This window comes from Peromyscus californicus, unplaced genomic scaffold (genome assembly GCF_007827085.1).
Source record: "Peromyscus californicus insignis strain IS unplaced genomic scaffold, ASM782708v3 Scaffold_4__1_contigs__length_199733344, whole genome shotgun sequence".
NCBI lineage: Eukaryota > Metazoa > Chordata > Mammalia > Rodentia > Cricetidae > Peromyscus > Peromyscus californicus.
In genome coordinates this window covers 152,901,898-152,920,852 of record NW_026294562.1, presented here as the reverse complement: position 1 = coordinate 152,920,852, position 18,955 = coordinate 152,901,898, and the positions used below count along the sequence as shown (strand labels likewise).

Below are 18,955 nucleotides of genomic sequence, written 5' to 3'. Positions count from 1 at the left end.
GACAGGCCCTGGGGCTGGCCAGCTCAGAACGACTCCTGGAAGCAAGGGCTGAAGCCCAGATGGAGAGGGATCAGCCCTGGAACTTTTGATTTTAGGCACCTTGATGTTGTAAAGATACTAACAGCATTCTCCCATCCCCTCCTCTTCTAAATCAACAAGGTTATCACTTCTCCTTAGAGAGTGAGACTTCTGTCAATCCATCCCCATTCTCTTCCAGCACCGAGTCTGCCCCGATTCAATTGCCCATCATCTCCAGACTGGAGAGCCAGGAGACTTAGCTGGTCTCTTTGCTTTCCTCTTGCCCTCCTGTAACACAGTCAACCAAAGCCTGTGGAATAAGGGCAGCCAGCTTCCCAGGAGCCACTGGAACCAGCCAGAGCCTTTGTGGCCTGTCTTGGCTCCTCCCACCTTCACATGGTCAGCAGGTGCCATCTTATTTGATACCCAGTCCCTCTGATCTCCACATGCTGGCTCCTCTCAACCTTCAGAGTTTCCTGGAGCTCCAGTCATTCCCTAGAGGGACTTCTATGCTGTCTGTGCCCACAGCCTCCACTTACTCTGCCTTTGTTTTTCTAGAACTCTGTATCTTTCCAAAACTTACGGCAATCTGAATATTTATTCACAACATAACCCGTCTTCTCCCGTCACTGCCATTTTTTTTTTTTTTTTTTTTTTTTTTTTTTAGTGACCAGAAGCAGATTCCATTTTGTCATGACTTAAAACATGGCTTGGCATATAACAAGTCCTTAATAAAGATTGGTGAGTTTCTTAACTAATTACAGCACTATATTTGTTGAGGGATCCAAGGATTCTCTCACCTGAAAACCTTAGTTAAAGAATGTGTGTGAAGACTCTCCCGTGGAGGGCTGGAGATGCAGCTCAGTGTGTAGCGTGTCTGAATCCCTGGGTTCAACACAGAGCAGCACATAAAACGAGGTGTGGTGGTGCACACCTACGGTCCCTGCACTCAGAAGGTGGTGCACACCTACGGTCCCTGCACTCAGAAGGTGGTGGAAGACCAGAGCTCATCCCGGGCTTCACAGGATCCAGCCTCTAAAACTAAGGAACCAACAAAAAGCCCACAGTGTTCCGTACCTTCTCCTGGGTGGTCCTTATGCCCTGCCTCCACTTTCCACAGTGGGGCAGTACCCACAACTTCTCCACCACCTACACTTCAAGTCCTTACCAGCCCCAGCCAGTCACACTCCAAGATAGTTCTGGAGTTTAGACTTCTACCTGAAGGAAAAGTCATTTCTGAAGTGTAAGAATTGTTCCATTAAGCATTGGGAAATTTTCCTCCCTGGAGGGTGTTTTAGCAGAAACTGTCTTTCTGGGGCTTTCCAAGCTGACTTGGGTATAGGGATGGAGAATGAGAAGAGTCAAGAACATAGATGGCCTCCTTTTAGCTCCCCTGACCCTGACCCGGTTGCTGTGCGACCTTGGACTCAAAGGCTGTATCCCCATCTATGGAATTAATTCTGGACTATTTCCGCACCTGGCTCTCTGGATATGCCAAGGTGCTGTGCACCCAGTCGGCAGCTTTGATTGGGCAGCTTTGATCTCTGTTGAGCATCTCGGAATAATATCTTTGTTCTCAGCATCCTTGCCAGCTCCCGAAATAGCTGAGCCAGAGGGGGGCCTGGATTTCGAGCCTGTTCTATGAGAGGCTTAAAAGAAAAGGCAGCTGCAAACGGTCAGGGGTGTGTGTGATGATGTATGCTCATGCTTGTGTATACGTATCAAGGAGGCAGCCATGACCCCTGGGAAATGATCACCATGCTATCAGTGTGCACCAACCCTATATTCAGCATGGCTGCCTGCTGTGGAGAGTGGGCAGCTCCTGGCAGTCAAGTCCCAGAGTCAGGTGGCAGAGCTGCTAGAGTGATAAAAGCTTAGAAGGCCTTGGCTTCTGTCTGTGGCTTCTGCTTGTTTTCAGTGAGTTGCCTGAAGATCGTGCATCAGCTTGCCTTCTGCACGTCTCTCCCTGTGCTGTATGGAGGGGACTCACCATGCTTTTGAGATGCTGATCCTCCAAACAATTCTATACATACCCCAGATGGAAGTTTCTAGTTCTAAGTAACTATGTTGGATCTGGGCACATGCATCCTGTGACACTGGTGTTTCATAGTCTTTATGGGAGGCAGGTGTGCCGCACCTCTGGCAGAGAATCAGGAAGTTCTGTGTGTACCTGTGACACCTTCCTCTCTGAGTGCCGTCTCCTTGAAGACTGTGTTTTCAAGCATCTCACAATGTTTTGGCTTGCTGAGATGCCACACACATATGCACATTGCGCGCACACACTCTTGCAGCCTTTCTGAGGCTGGAGGAAGGGTATATATGCACATAGCAGGAAAATGCATGTGTTTACATTTGCATGGGGTGAACTCAAAAGCAAACCCTGGAGGAAAGGTGTTTGATGTCAGAACATTTTGAACTGGAAGTCATTATTTGCTCCTCTTTGGTGTACACCCCGGGAGCCCTGTCCTCGATGGGGCTTCTCTGTGTGCACATGTAGAAGAAAAATGTCTCTCTGAGACCCTTTGTTCCTTGTTGCTGAAGCTGCCTTTGTTCCTACCAGTGGCCCCAGACTGGTGGTTATAAATTCATGCTTCTATTCTTACCCCCCGTGGGGAAGGCCTTTTTTTCACAGAAGCTGAAAGAGTGGGAGATGGGAAGAATTTTTGGTCCAGCACTGCATCTGATCCAGCCGTTCACGGGGGTTCCTTTGCTCAGAGCACACCTCAGCTCTGGGTCACAGGGCCCCTGCCAAAGCCTGGTCCTTGTTGAGACAGGGAGAGAAGCCCTAGGAAGGAGCTGCTGTTAATCGGGCCAAAGGAAGGTCTGAACCTGTAGGAGGCAATGCAGAGAAGGCTTTAATATAGACATCATCTTGTTGGGCAGGCAGCAGAGGAGGACTCAGGGACAAGGTCCTAGTTCAGGACAAGCAGACTGCCTCCAGAGCACTACGGTCTAAACAGGCAGATATGCCATCCCTGACCATGGTGAGGCTCTGATTGAAACTGCTCCTGGTGTTTTGAGTGCGCTTGGCCGCCTAGAGCACCATATTGACAAGAATCTCAGGCCCACTTCATTCTCAAGGGAAAGAGAGTAGATGGATTGTTTTCTGACACTCTCAGTGGTTTAAGATTGCACAAATCTAACCTCTTAAATTCCCAAAATCAGAAGCCAGTGCAGGTCTCCTAGACTAAAAACCAGCCCCTTCCTGGGTCTGTAGAGGAAAACCCATTCCCTGGCTTACTATAGAGCCTAAAGGCTGATGTAGGCCACTGCCTAGAGATGATATCCAGCAAGTCTTCCCCATGCTCTGTCACTGAGGCTGACTTTCCTGTCCCCCTCTTCACTATAAAGACCCCTTTGGTCTCACCAGCCTCATCGAGATATTACAAGATAAGCACCCTATCTCAAGACCATCACATCCACGAAGTCCCCTTCGACATACCAGGCAACACAGCCATAGGCTTCAGATATTAAAATGTGGCTGTCTTTGGGGTCCATAATTCTGCCTGCCATAGAAGGGATGGATTAGCGATGTCTGCCACAGTACTCCACGTTGACTGTCTATCATGGAGACACCTGACAGAAAGAACTTCAGGGAGGGAGGATATATTTGGTCAACAGTTTGAGGGGTTTCTGTGCATGGTTGCCTGGACAACTCCTTCTAGGCACATTAAGACAGAACATCTTGCTGAAAAGGTGTGGCTTGTTCTTCTCATGGTGGCCAAGAAGCAGGGTTTGGGGAGAGTCCCTGCACCCATGGACTTTGACCTTCCTCCCCTTCAGTTCTATCCAGGACTGCAGCTTATTGGGCGGTGCTTCCCACTTTCAGGGCAGGTCCTTCCCCCTCAGTTGCTGTCCCACATGTCAGTTATCCCTGGAAATGCCCTCATAGACACACCCAGAGTTTGCTTAACAAATCTCCTAGGTGTCTCTCAATCCAGTCAGGTTGACAGTAGCCATCAGACCCTGGTAGGGGTGGGAGGTGTTGAGAATAGGATGTGCTCACTATGTCTTAGCCTGGTAACTAACCACCACTAGAGTCTGGCAAGGAATATCAATGGCTGGGGGTGTAGTAAGAGGAACTAACATTTAATGCGCCCTCACTATGAGTCAGGCACTTGCCACTGAACTCAAAAGCATGTCTCATGCTTTTGTGATCTGACCACATGTCTGATTAGATGAGGAGGGAGCTAGTATTTTACAGCTCAGGAAATGGAAGCACAGAGAGGCTATGTGGTGTGTTGGGTCACACACCTTATAAACAACAGAACAGAAGTAGAAAACCAAAGCTGACTTGAAAGAGCCACTGAGCCTGGGGAGGAGAACATGGGTAGCTCCTTATATGAACTGTGATGATACTGATGGTCTTAATGACTGGCAGGACAGTGATTCGGCATTATATCGGAGACAGCACCTGACCCCAAGCTTGTCCTTTGGACCTGAACCCACCCAGATGATTATCCTATGGTTTTGTAAATTGGATTGAGTGAGAGGCCCAGGCTGGGGGCTTCAGCCCTGTCAGCAGAAATGCTAATGGTCTACCTAGCAGAGGCCAGAAAATGCATCTAAGGGTCACTGGAATTGGACGTGGCTGGCATTCCAATGGTCCACAACTGACCTTGAGGGGCTATGAGAACAACTGGAGGTGTGAGGTGGGAAATCTGTTGTTAATACAAATATTCTTATCATTGCAACAGGCCGCTTTAGCATGGGCTGGGGAGATCCAGCTGGCTGGTTCCTCTGCTTTGGGAGTTTTGTGCAGATGGGCATTGGGCAACCTCACATGCAAGCAATAAATTGAGATGATGACTCTGTCTGAGCTGTGTCTCTGCAATGCTGGGTACCATGCCTCTTAAACTGCTAGAGGTCAGAGAGCAGGAAGAACCTTAGTTTCCACTGAATTAGAGTCCAGGGCCTGAGGGAGCTTCCCAGGATGGATTATGTATGAGAATGTTGTTTGTTTGTTTGTTTGTTTATTTGTTTGGTTGGTTGGTTGGTTTTGGTTTTTCGAGACAAGGTTTCTCTTTGTAGCTTTGCGCCTTTCCTGGAACTCGCTTGGTAGACCAGGCTGGCCTCGAACTCACAGAGATCCGCCTGCCTCTGCCTCCCGAGTGCTGGGATTAAAGGCGTGTGCCACCACCGCCCAGCAAGAATGTTTTTAAGGTGAGGACAGTAGCTAAACAAAAAGCTTGAGAGAGAATTGGTGCAATTCTCAAACAGCAGCTGTGTTGCAAGCACCAACCTCTAATCAAACCCAGAGATGTAGAAGAACTTTAAAAATCACATAGCTTCAGCGTGGTGGAACCAGGACTTGAACTCAGTTCTGACTTACTCTGTGTCTGTCCGCAGGCACTGCAGACTGCCTGAATGAATGGTCTGCTATAGACAGGTGGCAGGGATTCCTGGAAATGCTGGCTGCTCCTTTACCAGTAGAGGCTGTGTGAGAGGGCACTTACCCTTTGGGGCTCTGTCTTTAGCTGTGATGACTGCTGTGGTCAGGGATAGTCCCCTTGCCCTGCTGCTAGGAGCACACAGAAGACACAGTCCTGCTGGGGGAAGGGCTGAGCACACACAAACCTGTACACTATATGTATGTTCTCGGAAGATGGGTTCCCAGTGGACATGGAGAAGCTGACACTGGATACACAGTTATCGCCATGGCAGGCTGTGGAGCAGCCTTCAGATCACACCGAGGGTTAAATCTCCCCTTTGCCTCCTGTATGGTCCCACCTCCTCCATCCTCCCAAACCTGCAAATCTAAAACCCTGATTGCAGTACAAAGTGAACCCCTGCTAGACAGTCGGCACCTGAGCCCCTCTCCTCCAGCATCAGCATCAATCCTCATCCTTATAGCCCTGTGAGGCAGACAACATGAGTCTCATCTGTCTGAGGGAGGCTCGGTGGCTTGGCCAGTTTCTGCAGCAAGGTATGGGAACAAGGAGCAGCCTTGTACCTGGATCATTCAGCTTTGAACTTGGACTTGTCTCCACCTCTTACTATCTGCAGCCAGCCACTTTTGGTGGGGAGCCTGGCCATTGTTGCACACAGAATGGGTGGAGAGAGTCCAGCTCCAACCCACCCTTTTCTATTGTTGAAAGGGAGAGAGGTCGAAGGACCCCTCTCATGGGACTTCCATCCAACTCTTTCTATGCCTCCTCCAGAAGTTTGGAAATACTCACTGAGCAATGGATAAGGGCCAGATGTGGTGCTAGGACCTTGACACACAGCTGCCCCTGAGTGAGATAGTAGTTGTTTTTTTTACGTAGAATGACAGCCCTGAGGCTCTGTGGTTTGTTAGCTTCCCTGTGAGTGTGCATGGGGTGGTCTCTCTGCAAGGCACTGTGGCTGATGTGGAGTGGTGTATGGGGACTAGGGCTGGGCTTGCACGCCAGTGCAAAAGCCAACTGCTCACTTTCCAAGAATTCTGTGGGCTATTTTTTAAAGACAGTCATCATTAAAAATTAAATTTTATTGCCTGATGATTAAATGCTTTTACATCAAAAAATGAAGGCAGTAAATCCCCCAGACTCATCCCTCTCAGTGGTTTGGTTGCTGTCTGCGCCACTGGAGTCATTGAGCTCTGCTGCAGCCCATGCTAGGCATGCAGATGAAATAGCACATATTGGTTTGCTATGCGCATCGCTTTTCAATGTCCTCTTCCACATGGTCATACATACGGGAGCATGAAATCAGCCACAGTGGGAGCATTTTCACAGCAGCAGCTACAGACCACTGCTGCTCTGTGAGTCCTGGAGACCACGCAGGCTGTGTACTTTGCAGACCGCCCTGCCAGGGAGGCCTTGGGCATGTCTTAGATCAGCACTGGGCCCAGGGATATGTGTCTGGGTAGTTCACAGGGTCCTTCAATGGTAGGAGAGGCAAGGATCTCTCATGGCGTCTTTCATACAGTGGATATAAAGTTATGCTGCCCAGGTTGGGGGCTGGGACAGGGGCTGTGGGAAGCTGGAGGAGGGTAGGAGAATCCTCCCACAGGGCCTTGGAAGGAGCTTAGCGCTGTGGACTCCTTGACTCTAGACTGCTGGACTCCGAAGCTGTTAGGTAGCAAGTTTCTGTTGCCTTAAGCTGTGGTACTCTATCATGGCTGCCTTTAGCAAGAAAATAGACCTCCACAGGACCAAACCCTTACAAACTAAGGTATTAGGTAAGCAAAAAAATACAGGAAGTTACACAAAGACTTGTTTACATGTGACTGTGGCAGATTCAGTTGCTATAGGCCCAAACTGGAAATGAGCCAAGTGCCCAGCAATTAATAAGTGGGTATACTAATTATTGTGTCTTCTACTATGGAATACTATCCAGCAATGAAGAGGACTGGCCTGAAGGTTCATGAGTAACACAAATGAATCTCAAAGACATTATATGGGAGACAGCAGCCAAGGACAAAAATCTGCATGTAGAATAATTCCATCTGTGCAAAATTCTATAAAAGGGAAATTGAAGCTCTAGGAATGAAAGCTCAGAGAGCTTTTGGGGTAATGGGAACACCTATATCCGGATTGTGGCAGCAACAGAAGCCGCACATTTATAGAAACACTTCCAATGGGTGCATCTTATTCCGTGTAAATCAGTGCTCAGCACAGTTGTCCTAAAGAGGAAGAGCTGCCTGCTCTGGTGACAAGGGGCTGAAGTGTCATCATCCAAGTGAGTCATGGGCTCTTGGGAGAAATGTCTATTCCACTCCGTTCTGCTGAAAGGGGCACACTGTGTGGGCCCACTGGAAACCTTGAAGAGATTTTTCAGAAAGGTGTTCTTCATGGCTGGTCTCCAGGGAGGATGGATTTCCTCAGGGGGCCCTGGGAAGAGGAGATTAAGTGAAGGCTAACCTCAGGCACTTTTAGCTTACCAGGCCTCTGTGGGGAGGAGGCCTGAATGCACACCCTGGGGGACAGGTGACTGGGATGCTGGTACTACTGGCAGGGCTTATTATGTGCCATGTCTACAATGAACATCTTCTGGAGGGAGTGACCTTGGACCATTGAGGGTGGGGCATTTTGCCTAGACTTCAAGAGCCCCCTTTTACCATATGTCAGGCCTCAGTTTCCACACCAATCAAAGAAGCGCCTGGTGTTGGCTTTGAACTGCCATTGCAAAGAATTAGTTAGGTAAAGTGTGTCAAACACTTAGTGCCTGTAGTAGAGATGAAAGCCTGGTAAAAGGAGCTTATTGGTAACCTGAGTGGTTGAAAAGTCCACAGAGGGTCCTTGTGGAAGCAGAACCTGGGAAGATGGACTCGTCATCCACCTTCATCCTTCCAGGAAAGACAGGGCAGACGGGAGTCCTGGCAGATACCATCTGTTTCTAAACACCATTTCTGGCAGGGTGTGTCACAAAGCAGAACCAAACCTGCTTTTTCCCCCAACCTTAGAAGGATGGAGTTCTAATTGGGTGGGTCTCGGGGGTCCCCGGTGCCTGAGTGAAGAAGCTGAACTGCATTCTGGATGACGAGCCACCAAGCATCCTAAGGCAGAGAAGGATCTTACCTCATACTAACTCAATGTATGAGCTGAATGTAACATGTTAGCCTATTAAAAGAAGCCAATTGCAAGATATACTATCTGTGCCCTTCTGCCCCCAGCTAATGGAAGCCTCCCTTCAGCATCTTCAACAGGCTCTGGAGCTCTGCCAGAGTGCTTGGAGGGGTCTTGGCAAGGCCGAGTCCATGAAGGCTGCACTTCTGTGCATTTCTCTGTGTGCAGAGAGGAAGAGGGGTTTCACAGACACCGGTATCCTTGTCTGCATGGGCATACATGCATGAACAGAAAACCATGAATTTTCCCTTCCTTATTTTGTTTCTTTTTCTCTCAACTGCTAAAGTAATGCATGTGAAAAGCAGTCACGAGCAGAGACCTGTGTGTAACAAGAAAGGGAAAGTGGAGTTTCAGCCTCTACTCCGACCAAGTGACGGCTCTGGGTCTGCACCCCCTGTCCCCGGGTGTGCATTGCTGTTTGTGATCCTGCTTGTACACCTGTGCGTGTATATGTGTCCATGCACAACCACGGAACTTTCCAGCACAAAGAGAACCAGACTGTCCCCAGCATCCTTCGTCCCCCGTTCACCAGGTGACTTCTGTGGCAGCACATGTAAATTCCCTCCTTTCTCCCTCAGGGATGCGACATGCTGGGTAATCTGCACAGGCTACAATTTGCTCAGCCCATTGAGCGTTTGGGGTGTTGCTGTCTCCCTTCAGTCTACAAAGCATTGTTTTTTCCGCTTGTGAAAGCTCCAGCGAAGGCGGAGGGCTCTCCAGCAACAAGCCTCAGCCCTACACTGCCCTCAGTCACCATCCTCCCTCCACCCCACCCCGCCCCTCGCGGCTCTCCCCTCTCGGCTCAGCCTCTCCTGCCCTCGTCCTTAATAGCATGTGACACTTGGCACAAGAGCCACCCAGCTGCAGAGGAGCTTCGTTCTATCCTTGATGCGTTTCTTTAAGTGCTCTTGTTAATGTTTCATGATGGATGGCGGAGAAACCTGGGAAACGCACCAGCCTGGATTCTGAAAGTCTGCGCTTGCACTAACTTAACATATTCATGTATTCAGTGTGACAGCAAAGAGAGAAGTGCGGGGAGTGCAGAGGCGAGCTTCAGATGGGAGAGGGGGAGAGGAGGGACAGGACTAGCCTCTGTCAAGCCTCTCCCACAAGGGCTAGGGATCTCACCATGCTCCGGAGCACCCGCCTGCCAGGCTGCTGTGAAGAACATCCCATCTTGTACATGAGAAAAGAGAGGTGAAGCGACTTACCTAAACACAGACAGACAGACAGACAGACAGACAGAGCTGAGATTTGAACCTGGTGGCAAAAACCTCACAATATTTCCTGTGTGCCGCGGCCTATCCTGAGCTTCTTGTGTGTGTGAATATACTTGTACTTGTTTGAGGGAGGTGACCACAACTATACCCACTTTACAGGCCAGGAAGAGAGGCTCAGAGCTTAAGTCACCCCTGTGGTGATGCAGCCCTTGCAGGCAGAGCTGGGAGCTGAGCCTGAGGAGGACTCCACCACCCCACCTCTTGCCTAGGGACAATTCAAGAGTGACTGAAGACCTGGGTCGGCGCTCTTGAGCTCCTCTGGGCCCCTGGTGGAGAAGGAAGAGAGCAGCTGCTCCTTGATGCATCTGCTGGAACTGGTGTGTTGAGGGACCTAGCTCGGGGTGGCTTTCCCTGCAGAGCCTGGGCAGTGTCGGCTAGACTTTCCACACTGTATTTATCTCACTCCACAGCTCCGGGCCAGGTGTCTCCCTAAATAGCAAACAGAAATGACAAAATGCAGAGCCCTGACAGAGGTTGTGGGGACATCCCCGCTTGGGGAGAACGAGGGCTGCAGGCGGTTTGGGGCCAGAGTCGGCGATGGAGATGAGATTCCCAGAGGCGCCCCAGGCTGGTTTGTGTTGGGAACTCTCAAACACAGCCTTTATCAGCAGAACAGCTAGCGAACCAAATGCGAAACCCGAGGTCGGTGGCTGGAGTGGCTGGGTGTGCTGCCGGAGCAAAAAGGAGGTCACTGTGGCAGTGTGCAGAGAGGAAGAGAGACCACAGACATGATTGTGGGGGAGCCTGGCCAGGGCAAACCAGGCCTGCAAGTGCAGGGCCTTCTATGAGTATGAGCTGATGTGCTAGTGTGATCCCTCTGGCTGCTGACGGGTGAATAAAGGGTGAGAGGGGAAGAGGAGGGACTTAGGGACAGGTCAGCCTGGGGCTGAGACACAAGCAGGGTGTACTGAGCAGGTAGGGCCATCAGTGTTGTGCTTTGACTGTGAGGCAGGACAGAAGGAAGGATCAGGCATACTGTCCAATTCCACCAACGCTCCTTGGGCGGATAGCAAATGGCAGAGGTGAAGGCCGTGGGGAAGAAAGGAGAGTTGAGCATTCTCTTGGCTGTGCTGCAGTTGCCAAGAAGGTCTAGAAGTACAGGTGGCACCGTGGAAGGGGAAGTTGGCTCGACAGATTCAGTGGGTCTGAGGTCCAAGTTGAGAGAGCAGCTGGAGCAGAGCAGAGCCCGGGCTCACTCTGGCCTTCTAATAGAGTGGAAAAGGCAGGCGAGCAGAATTAAGCCACCGGGTTGCTTCTCTACGAGTGTGCTCTCTGTGAGGGTGTGTGCTTTGTTTCTATGTATACACAGTAGGGCAACCAGAAGTCATTTCACCCACCTAGTTCACAAAAATCAAGCAAACCAGCCATCCCCAGTGCTCCGGAGAGGGTGTGTGGATGCGTGTTACAGATCTGAGTTCAACTCAGGTTTCCACGCCCATATAGTCCCCTGCTTTTGCCACTCTGGCTGGTTGTTACTAAGGTTGTATCTACCTGGAAACACGCCTCTGTGTGCCCTGTGTCTCATCACCTACTGTCCTCCAACTGCCACTTCTTTGGGCTCTCTGGAAGCATTCCATCCCTGAATCCGAATAGAGCGAGGACCACCTCCATCAGGGAAGTCAGTGACAGCAGCCGGTGCAGGCCAGCTGGACAGGGCCTCAAGAACGACCCTACTAACATCCCTCACCTCCCAGGGAAATATAGCTGCGTTTAAGCACACTCAGCCACCCAAACAGCTGTAAAATGACCATTATTGTCTCAATTTGATAGAGGAGGAAAATTAGTTTTCAGAGAGTTATTTGTTTAAAGTGCACAAAGCTGGGGAACAGAAGTCAGAATGTTGAAGGGTCTCTCCCTGAACAAACATCTAACCATTGGCCATATTCCCATACCATACAAAGCCATACCACCTGGCCAAGCTGGTGAGCCCTCTGACCACAGACGTCGGACTCTTGGAACCTCACACACCCACACCCACACTGCAGATAAGGTTGTTTTGTATTGAGCCAGTGGCTGCCATGTGCTGGACCAGGCTCTGTCCAGCAGCCGTGTGCATCTTTTCCCAGTTCTGCAGTCAGGCTCTTCCTTGGGGCTCACTCTGTCATGGAAATCTATAGAGAGGTAATGTATCAGTCACCAGTGATCAGATCTGAACTGACGTTAGAATCAAGGGTGTCCATCTGGAATGCGAGGAAGGTGGTAGATCTGGGAACGAGGAGCTCTTCTTGTGCTGAGGAAACAGAAAGCCCTCGAGCTGGGTTTCTAGCTCAGCTATACGCTGCCCTCCTAACTCTAGGCTTTAGAGAATTAAATGGACATGCCTAGTACAGTGGGGGAAGATGGATAATGAGGAATGAAACTAAAGAAATATGTGCCAGGCATGGTGGCACAGGCCTTTAATCCTAGCACTTGGGAGGCAGAGACAGGCAGATCTCCCTGAGTTTCAGGCAAGGCCAACCTAGTCTACATGGTGAGCTTCAAGCCATGCATGATTACATAGTGAGTTTCCCTCTCTCTCTCTCTCTCTCTCTCTCTCTCTCTCTCTCTCTCTCTCTCTCTCTCTGTCTCTCTCTCTCTCTCTCTGTGTGTGTGTGTGTGTGTGTGTGTGTGTTTGTGTGTGTGTTTGTGTGTGTGTGTGCATGTGTATGTGTGCGTATGTGTGGCCACACACACTTTCAAACTGTGATGCTATGGAAGATACAAGAGCATCAAACAGCATGATGGGTCAGAGAAGGTGCCTGTGAAGAGCAGACCTGGGTTGTTTTGCTTTTGAGACAGGGTCTTATTGTGTAGCCTAAAATAGTGTACAACCTAAGCTGGTCTTCAACTCAAGATCCTCCTGCCTCAGGCTCCTGAGCACTGGGATTAGAGATGCATGCCACTCCACCCAGCTTCAGAGTTGCATCGGTAAACTAGAGTTCTCAAGGAGCCAGTTCCTCTCTGATGGAATAATGTGTACAGAGACCAAGTGCTGGCAAGGAAGTGGGCAGCTGCTAGGAGCCGGAGCAGGCAAAGTGTGCAGCAGTCAAGGGAGAAACAGAGAAGGGGCCGGGGTCAGATGACGTGGTGCCTTGCTGGCCGCAAGGTGGGAATCACGGCAGTGGGCAAGCCCTGGGAGTCCATAGGGTGGTGGGTGGCTGTGTGCTGTGACATCTGAGAGTAAAAGGTGGTTGTGACTTGTGGAGGGAAAGTGGGCTGGGAGGAGAGTGGTGAGGGCAGAAGCATGGGCAGGTCAGGAGCTCACATAAGAATGAGAGCTGATAGTAACCTGGGCTGTGCCGAGGCCCGGTGGAGATGGATGGAGGACATAGAAATGCCAGAGCAAGCTGGTGAGTCAGTAGGGGCTTCAAGGGAGACGGGGTGGTGGCGCTAAGGATGAACTAGTTGTTAGCCAGGATCTGAGATGCTGAAGACAAGAAAGAGGCCCAAACTATATTCCCTTAGTTCAAACTCGGACCCTCTATTTACTACCATTTTGGCCCTAGGCAAGTGACTCAGTCCTTGAGGGCCTCAGAGTCCCCATCAGTAAAATGGAGATCACAACACATTCATAGGGTTGTCTGTGGGGTTTTTACAAGGGACTCTGTGTAAAATGTTTAGACTCACACCTGAGTATAGTAGATGCTACACAGAGGAAGCGTGTGCTCTTAATAGGAGTCTATTGGTAGGTTTCCACCCCGCCATTAAGAGATAAAGACTTTCCAGGCCCGTGGCCCTTGTTTGGAAAGAAAATGTTGTGCAGAGCAGGACCCTGGGGAGGATCCTTCTTTCAAAGTGTTTGCATTCCCTTCCCCAGCGTGAACTTGGCAGGCGAAGCTGTTCAAAGTAAACACAGGTTCCGAGCTCCAGCAAATACCAGGTTAGGCAGCACGGAGGCGGCCACACCAGCCCCAGGGCCAGCCGAGGAAATGGGCTGGCTATGCTGACCTCACCAGGCTCATGACTGCTGGCCTTCCCCGGAGGCAGGGCCTGGGCACCTGCGCTGTCTGGTCTTTTTACTGGAATGGCTAGCGATGAGTCACCGCTATCCCTCACTGCATCCTAGCCTGGGCTTGGTGAATCACAGACTCCCAAACTTAACACCAGGTGGCAACAAGAGGTGGGGTCCAGGAGGAAGCAAGTTGGCATAGAGGGACAGGAGCACCCCAGGGTCACAATGTCATGTGAGAATGGAGGTCTACAGAGCACTGGGAGCAGGATAGCGGGTGGAGGGGAGGTGGTAGGCGTGAGAGGAAGGAAGGAGGGAAAGCTGCAGATCTTAACAGAAGTCAACTCTGATTCAGGATCTTCCAGCTTCTGCTTCAACTCAGTGTCCCTTGTCTTCTGACTCCATGACCCACCAACCTAGAAACTGACACAAAATGAGTTAGAAAGGTAACAGACTAACCTGCTTTCAACTATAAACTTAAAGTGTTTGTTTTTGTTACTTTTCTCATGCCTGCTACAAAACTCCTGACAAGAAGCAATTTAAGGAAGGCCTGGTTTATTCTGGCTTATGGTTTGAGAAGACACATTCTACCATGGTGAGGAAGGCATGGAGGCAGGAGTGGGAGGCTGCCTGGTCTACATGTGCAGTCAGGAAGCAGAGAGCCATGAATGCTGGTACTCAACTCCCTTTGTGTTCAGTCCTGAACCACCCAGGCCAAAGAATAGTCCCACCCACATTTAGCATGGATCTTCCCATCTCTCCTAATCTAGATAGTTACTCACAGACACGCCCAGAAACTTGTCTCCCAGGTGACTCTAGATCCTGTCAGGTTGGCAGTCATTATTAACCATCACAATCTTCGATACAATTGCTGAGCTACCCGCAGGTGTTACTCTGTAAGACTCTACTGTGAGCATGAGAGTGGCCAATAGTATGTGGGGAGTTGTCCTTCTAACTAGAGGAGCAGAGGTAATAGGAGGGGTGTCTGAAATATTTTTTGTGTGGCGTGCCATGGGGCACATGTGGAGGTCAGAGAACAACTCCAGGAGCAGATTCTCTCCTTCCACCGTGTGGGTTTCAGGCACTAACCTTGGTCGTACTTGTTGGCCTGTGTATGTGTTCTTAACATTAGAGAAAGATGTAATTTTTGTACAGTGCCAGTCTTAATTGTGGTAAAATATATACAACATGACATTTACCATCTTATCACTTGGGGGCTTACTGCTCAGTGGTGTTAGTTACATTCACTTCATTGTATATTATCACCAACTGTTCATGTCTAGAATGCCCTCAGAGCTGAGACTCTGTTCCCACTAAAGATTTTGCCGGATCCCCGACCCCCAGCCTCCGACAACGCACTTCTATGCCATATCTCTAACTTTAACTACTTTAGATGTCCATAGGGAATCATGCATGCTATCTCCCTTCCTGTCAGGTTTATTGTGTTTTTGGGCCCATTCGTATTGTGGCACATGTCAGAATCCTCTTCTATGGGCGCACAATGTTTTGCTCATTTACTCAGCCAGCAATGGGCAGCTGCTTTGCCTCTGTTTTTATTATTATTGTTATCATTATTATTAGTATTGCAATGCCTCTTTTAGACTAGGTTTGAAAAAGATGATTCAAAGTAAGAAAATTCCATGACAATAAAGACATGGCTGTCTTTCCTTTATCCTGTGTTTTCACGTATCACAGGGCTTTTGCAAATAAGATTTAAAGGGAAAATAGAAGTTGGGAGACCAAGAAGACTACCTAGATTGAAGACTACCTATCTCCCAACTAACTGTGTGCTTTAGGAGAAGATCCCCCAGTGTTCCAGTTTTCAGAATCCTTAACATGTTGAGAAGTGAGGCTAAGTGTGGACAATGGTTTGTAAGAGAACATAGCAGAAGAAATATCTATGGAATGCCCTGAACCCCTTCCCCTTTCCTTCACTGTCCTGGAATTCACTATGACACCCAGGTTGGCCCTGTGGTGATCATTCTGTCTCAGCTTCCCAGGAGCTGGCGTTATGGTGTGAACCACTGTAACTTACTTCTGCGCTTACTTCTTATCCTTCTCTGTCAGGTAAGCAGGATGCTCCTTTTTTCCCCCTTCTTTATTCAAAGCAATTCCAGTCTCCCAGCCCTTTTCACTCTACTTCCTCTTCCTTCTTGGATACCATCAAACTGCTCAGCAGAACAGAAAACCCGCCCATACAGGAACATTTGCACACTTTGGATGTGAGGCATGCAGACTCACCTTCTAATGCACATTCTGTGATATAGGGTGGGGATGACAGCTATGTGGCATGTGGCTGCCACTCCCCACTCCCAAACCCCAAGGCAGACATCACTAATTAATGGCCACACTCCTTCCTGTTGGAGCAGACTGGCCCAGAGTGAATAGTGCAGAGCACCATGAAGCCATTCGCTGACCGCCTGGTCTCTCGTAGGAAATGCTACCTGCACTCTTCTTTCCCACAAGGTTCTCTTAACTTTACATATAGGAAGCCCACCCACCCTTGAAGGTAGGAGGCAAACCCAATCTCAATCATTGGAGGAGACCAGAACTTGGTAAGGAACCTGAGGCTAGAATCAAGTCCTTTCTCTGGCCCTCCACTGCTTTTAAACTAGGCTTTTGGGTCAGGGGGTTCTTTCCCCCGAGTGAGAAGAAAGTGAGCCTCCTGACATGGATACAGTTCCATAGGTGGGCATGGAGGAACCATCGGGGACCCCAAACTGAAAACCTACCAGTTTCATGGGTCTGCCTGTTTTGCCCTGCTGTCTGGGAGCTGTCAGTCATCATGGTTCCTATTTTGACTTGGGTATGACTGGAGCATTGCACATTCATGGAGAGGTCACAACTTAACTCAGAGCCATTTATGGGAAAGACACTTTCTAAGCCAAAACAATGACAACAGACTTGGCCAGAGGAGTATGTATCCCGGAACAACAGGTTTCCCTAGCTCTGCTGAGTCGCTCTGCCATCCTTAATGCCTCCAGCAAGACCCAAAAGGAGCAGACGACAGGGTTCCGACTTGCCACAGAAAACAGACATCAGGTGCCACCCACTTCTTGGGCCTTATCCTACCTGTGTCTGGACCATTTGCCACATCCTAAGGGCTTGAGGTAGCCAGAAGGCCTACTGTGGAACATCGTGTCTGCTTGCCAGAAAGGGTGTGTGTGTGTGTGCGAATAAACCTATATAAAGTGCTTAATATGTGCTTATAATTTGTAGCCACCCTCACATTCCATCTTCAGAACAGCTGTGTTAGAGAACCACCACCACCCCAAGAAAAACCTAGAACTCGGAGAAATCAAGGAGCTTCTTAAATCACCCAGCTGGTAGGTAGGTAGGTAATCATCCAGAACTAGGATGCAGACCTAGAAACTGCGGTACTAGGGATTCTGGGAGCCTATCACTTGACTGCATTTCCTGTGGGAGTTGCTCATGGAGGGTTAGCCCTGGGCCTGCAAGGCTGAGCAAAGTCTGTGGAGAGTAGGCCAGGTTAAAAGAGCCAGCCCAATCAGTTCAACCCGAGCACACAGAAGCAGGTCACATACATTCAGGGGACAACAGCTCTGGCCCTATGCTTCTCTGGTACCCTCCCCTTCCCCAGCACCCTGTTTCCAGCATTCAGCCTGGGTCTGGGAGCTGATCCTGTTTCCCAGGCAGCCGCGCTGAGAAGCAGATGGTGCTGAGGGGGTGGGCGCCTGACATCCCTACTCAAGCTTCCCTACAGCTCTGCTCCTCCTCTCCCCCCTCCCCACCCTTTAAGAAGCTCAACCCAGGAAAAACCTGTGGCTCTCCTGCAGAGTGTGGGTATTGGTCTTCAGCTGAAGGGTGTAGCTGGCATTCAGTGCCATGCTTGGGAAATCCCTGAGGGTTTAAGCTACTCACCACTGTCATTGGCCCCTTGATTTCTGGCTCATAAGGTGAAGATTCAAGGACCAGCACATCTGAACTTCCCCCATCCTTAACGAGACTGGTCATCATCTCTTTGAAGAGCAGAAATATCTGATTGGATCAATTTAATAAGGAAATGTTTGGCTAACTATTCTTATTCCTTTTTTTTTAACAAATAACTCTTTAAATCAAACTCTCAGACAAGAGTAAGGTGCTTATGATCTGTTACAAGCATAATTGACGACGATCTCATTCCAGGGTTAGGAATCACAGCACTTCAAAGAAGGAAGTGGTCTCTGGCATTCTCCTCACCCCCATCTTGAGACCCTTCATCCCAGGCCATGCCCTCTCCACACTGTAAGGTTCAAATCCCACACACGCTTGAGTGAGGTATGATACCCTTCAAATAAAGTCAAACTGAGCTTCCCAGAGGTTAAGTAGCTGTGCAGATTCAGCTGGCACAGTAGCAGTTCCCTCTGACCTTAAAATCACACCCTCCACCCTCCCCTCACTCTGTGCTCAACTTCTAATGCTTCATACAGCACACAGCATGGAGGCCAACACACATCCATCAATACCGAGCACAGTGGAGCGAGGTCACATTGAGCATTTGCTAAAGACAGCTGTGTTTTCAGGGCCCATCATGGTCCCTTCCTGTTAGGAGGTTCTGTGTAGTGCCTCCCCCAGTAACCTGGGTGTGCAGTGGAGATCAGCCTTTGCTTTCCTGCCATCATCCAGGGAGACCTGAGGTGATGGCCTCCAGGATAGGTGGAGCTGAGTAGACTCCTCTCAGATTATACAGTGCAAGGTGTCATAACAGACTATGGGGTGTTGGTGGCTGAGGTCGAGATAATGCCCTTCCACCCTGCCTGTTTGTTTTGTTTTTTAATCTAGATGATACCGAGAAATGTTATGCATGCTAGCTAGGCTATTCCTGCTCACCTATCTCCCCTTCCCCCCACCTACACCTTCATCTAGCTTATTGAGCCCCCACCTGACCTTTCCCGGTGGCCAGATGAACAGCTTTTAAAATGCTGATGCTCAGGTCTCACTCCGGCACAATCAGAATTTGGTGGGGTGAGGCCAACGCTGATATTTTTATATCATGCTCCAGGTTATTTTTACATATAACCAGTGGGAAAAGCTGCTGATTCTAGTGAATTCAGAAGCCGTTCCCAGCCTCCCTTCCTCCCACCACAGCTCCCCACCCCCATATGATGACACCCAGTCCCTCTCAGCTTGTTGGCATTGTCGCTAACTCTCATGAAAATGCCAGTCCTCTGGGCAGAGTG

General features: G+C 49.6%; 1 long non-coding RNA gene across 1 annotated transcript; it reads right to left on the bottom strand.

Annotated features, from left to right (window-relative positions):
- Positions 1–11,324: 11,324 nt before the first annotated feature.
- Positions 11,325–18,715, bottom strand: LOC128125419 (uncharacterized). The gene is made up of 3 exons (XR_008223155.1): positions 18,663–18,715; positions 17,658–17,774; positions 11,325–14,198 (listed from the first exon to the last, which is right to left on the bottom strand). It is a non-coding gene; the product is annotated as an uncharacterized LOC128125419 (long non-coding RNA).
- Positions 18,716–18,955: the final 240 nt, after the last annotated feature.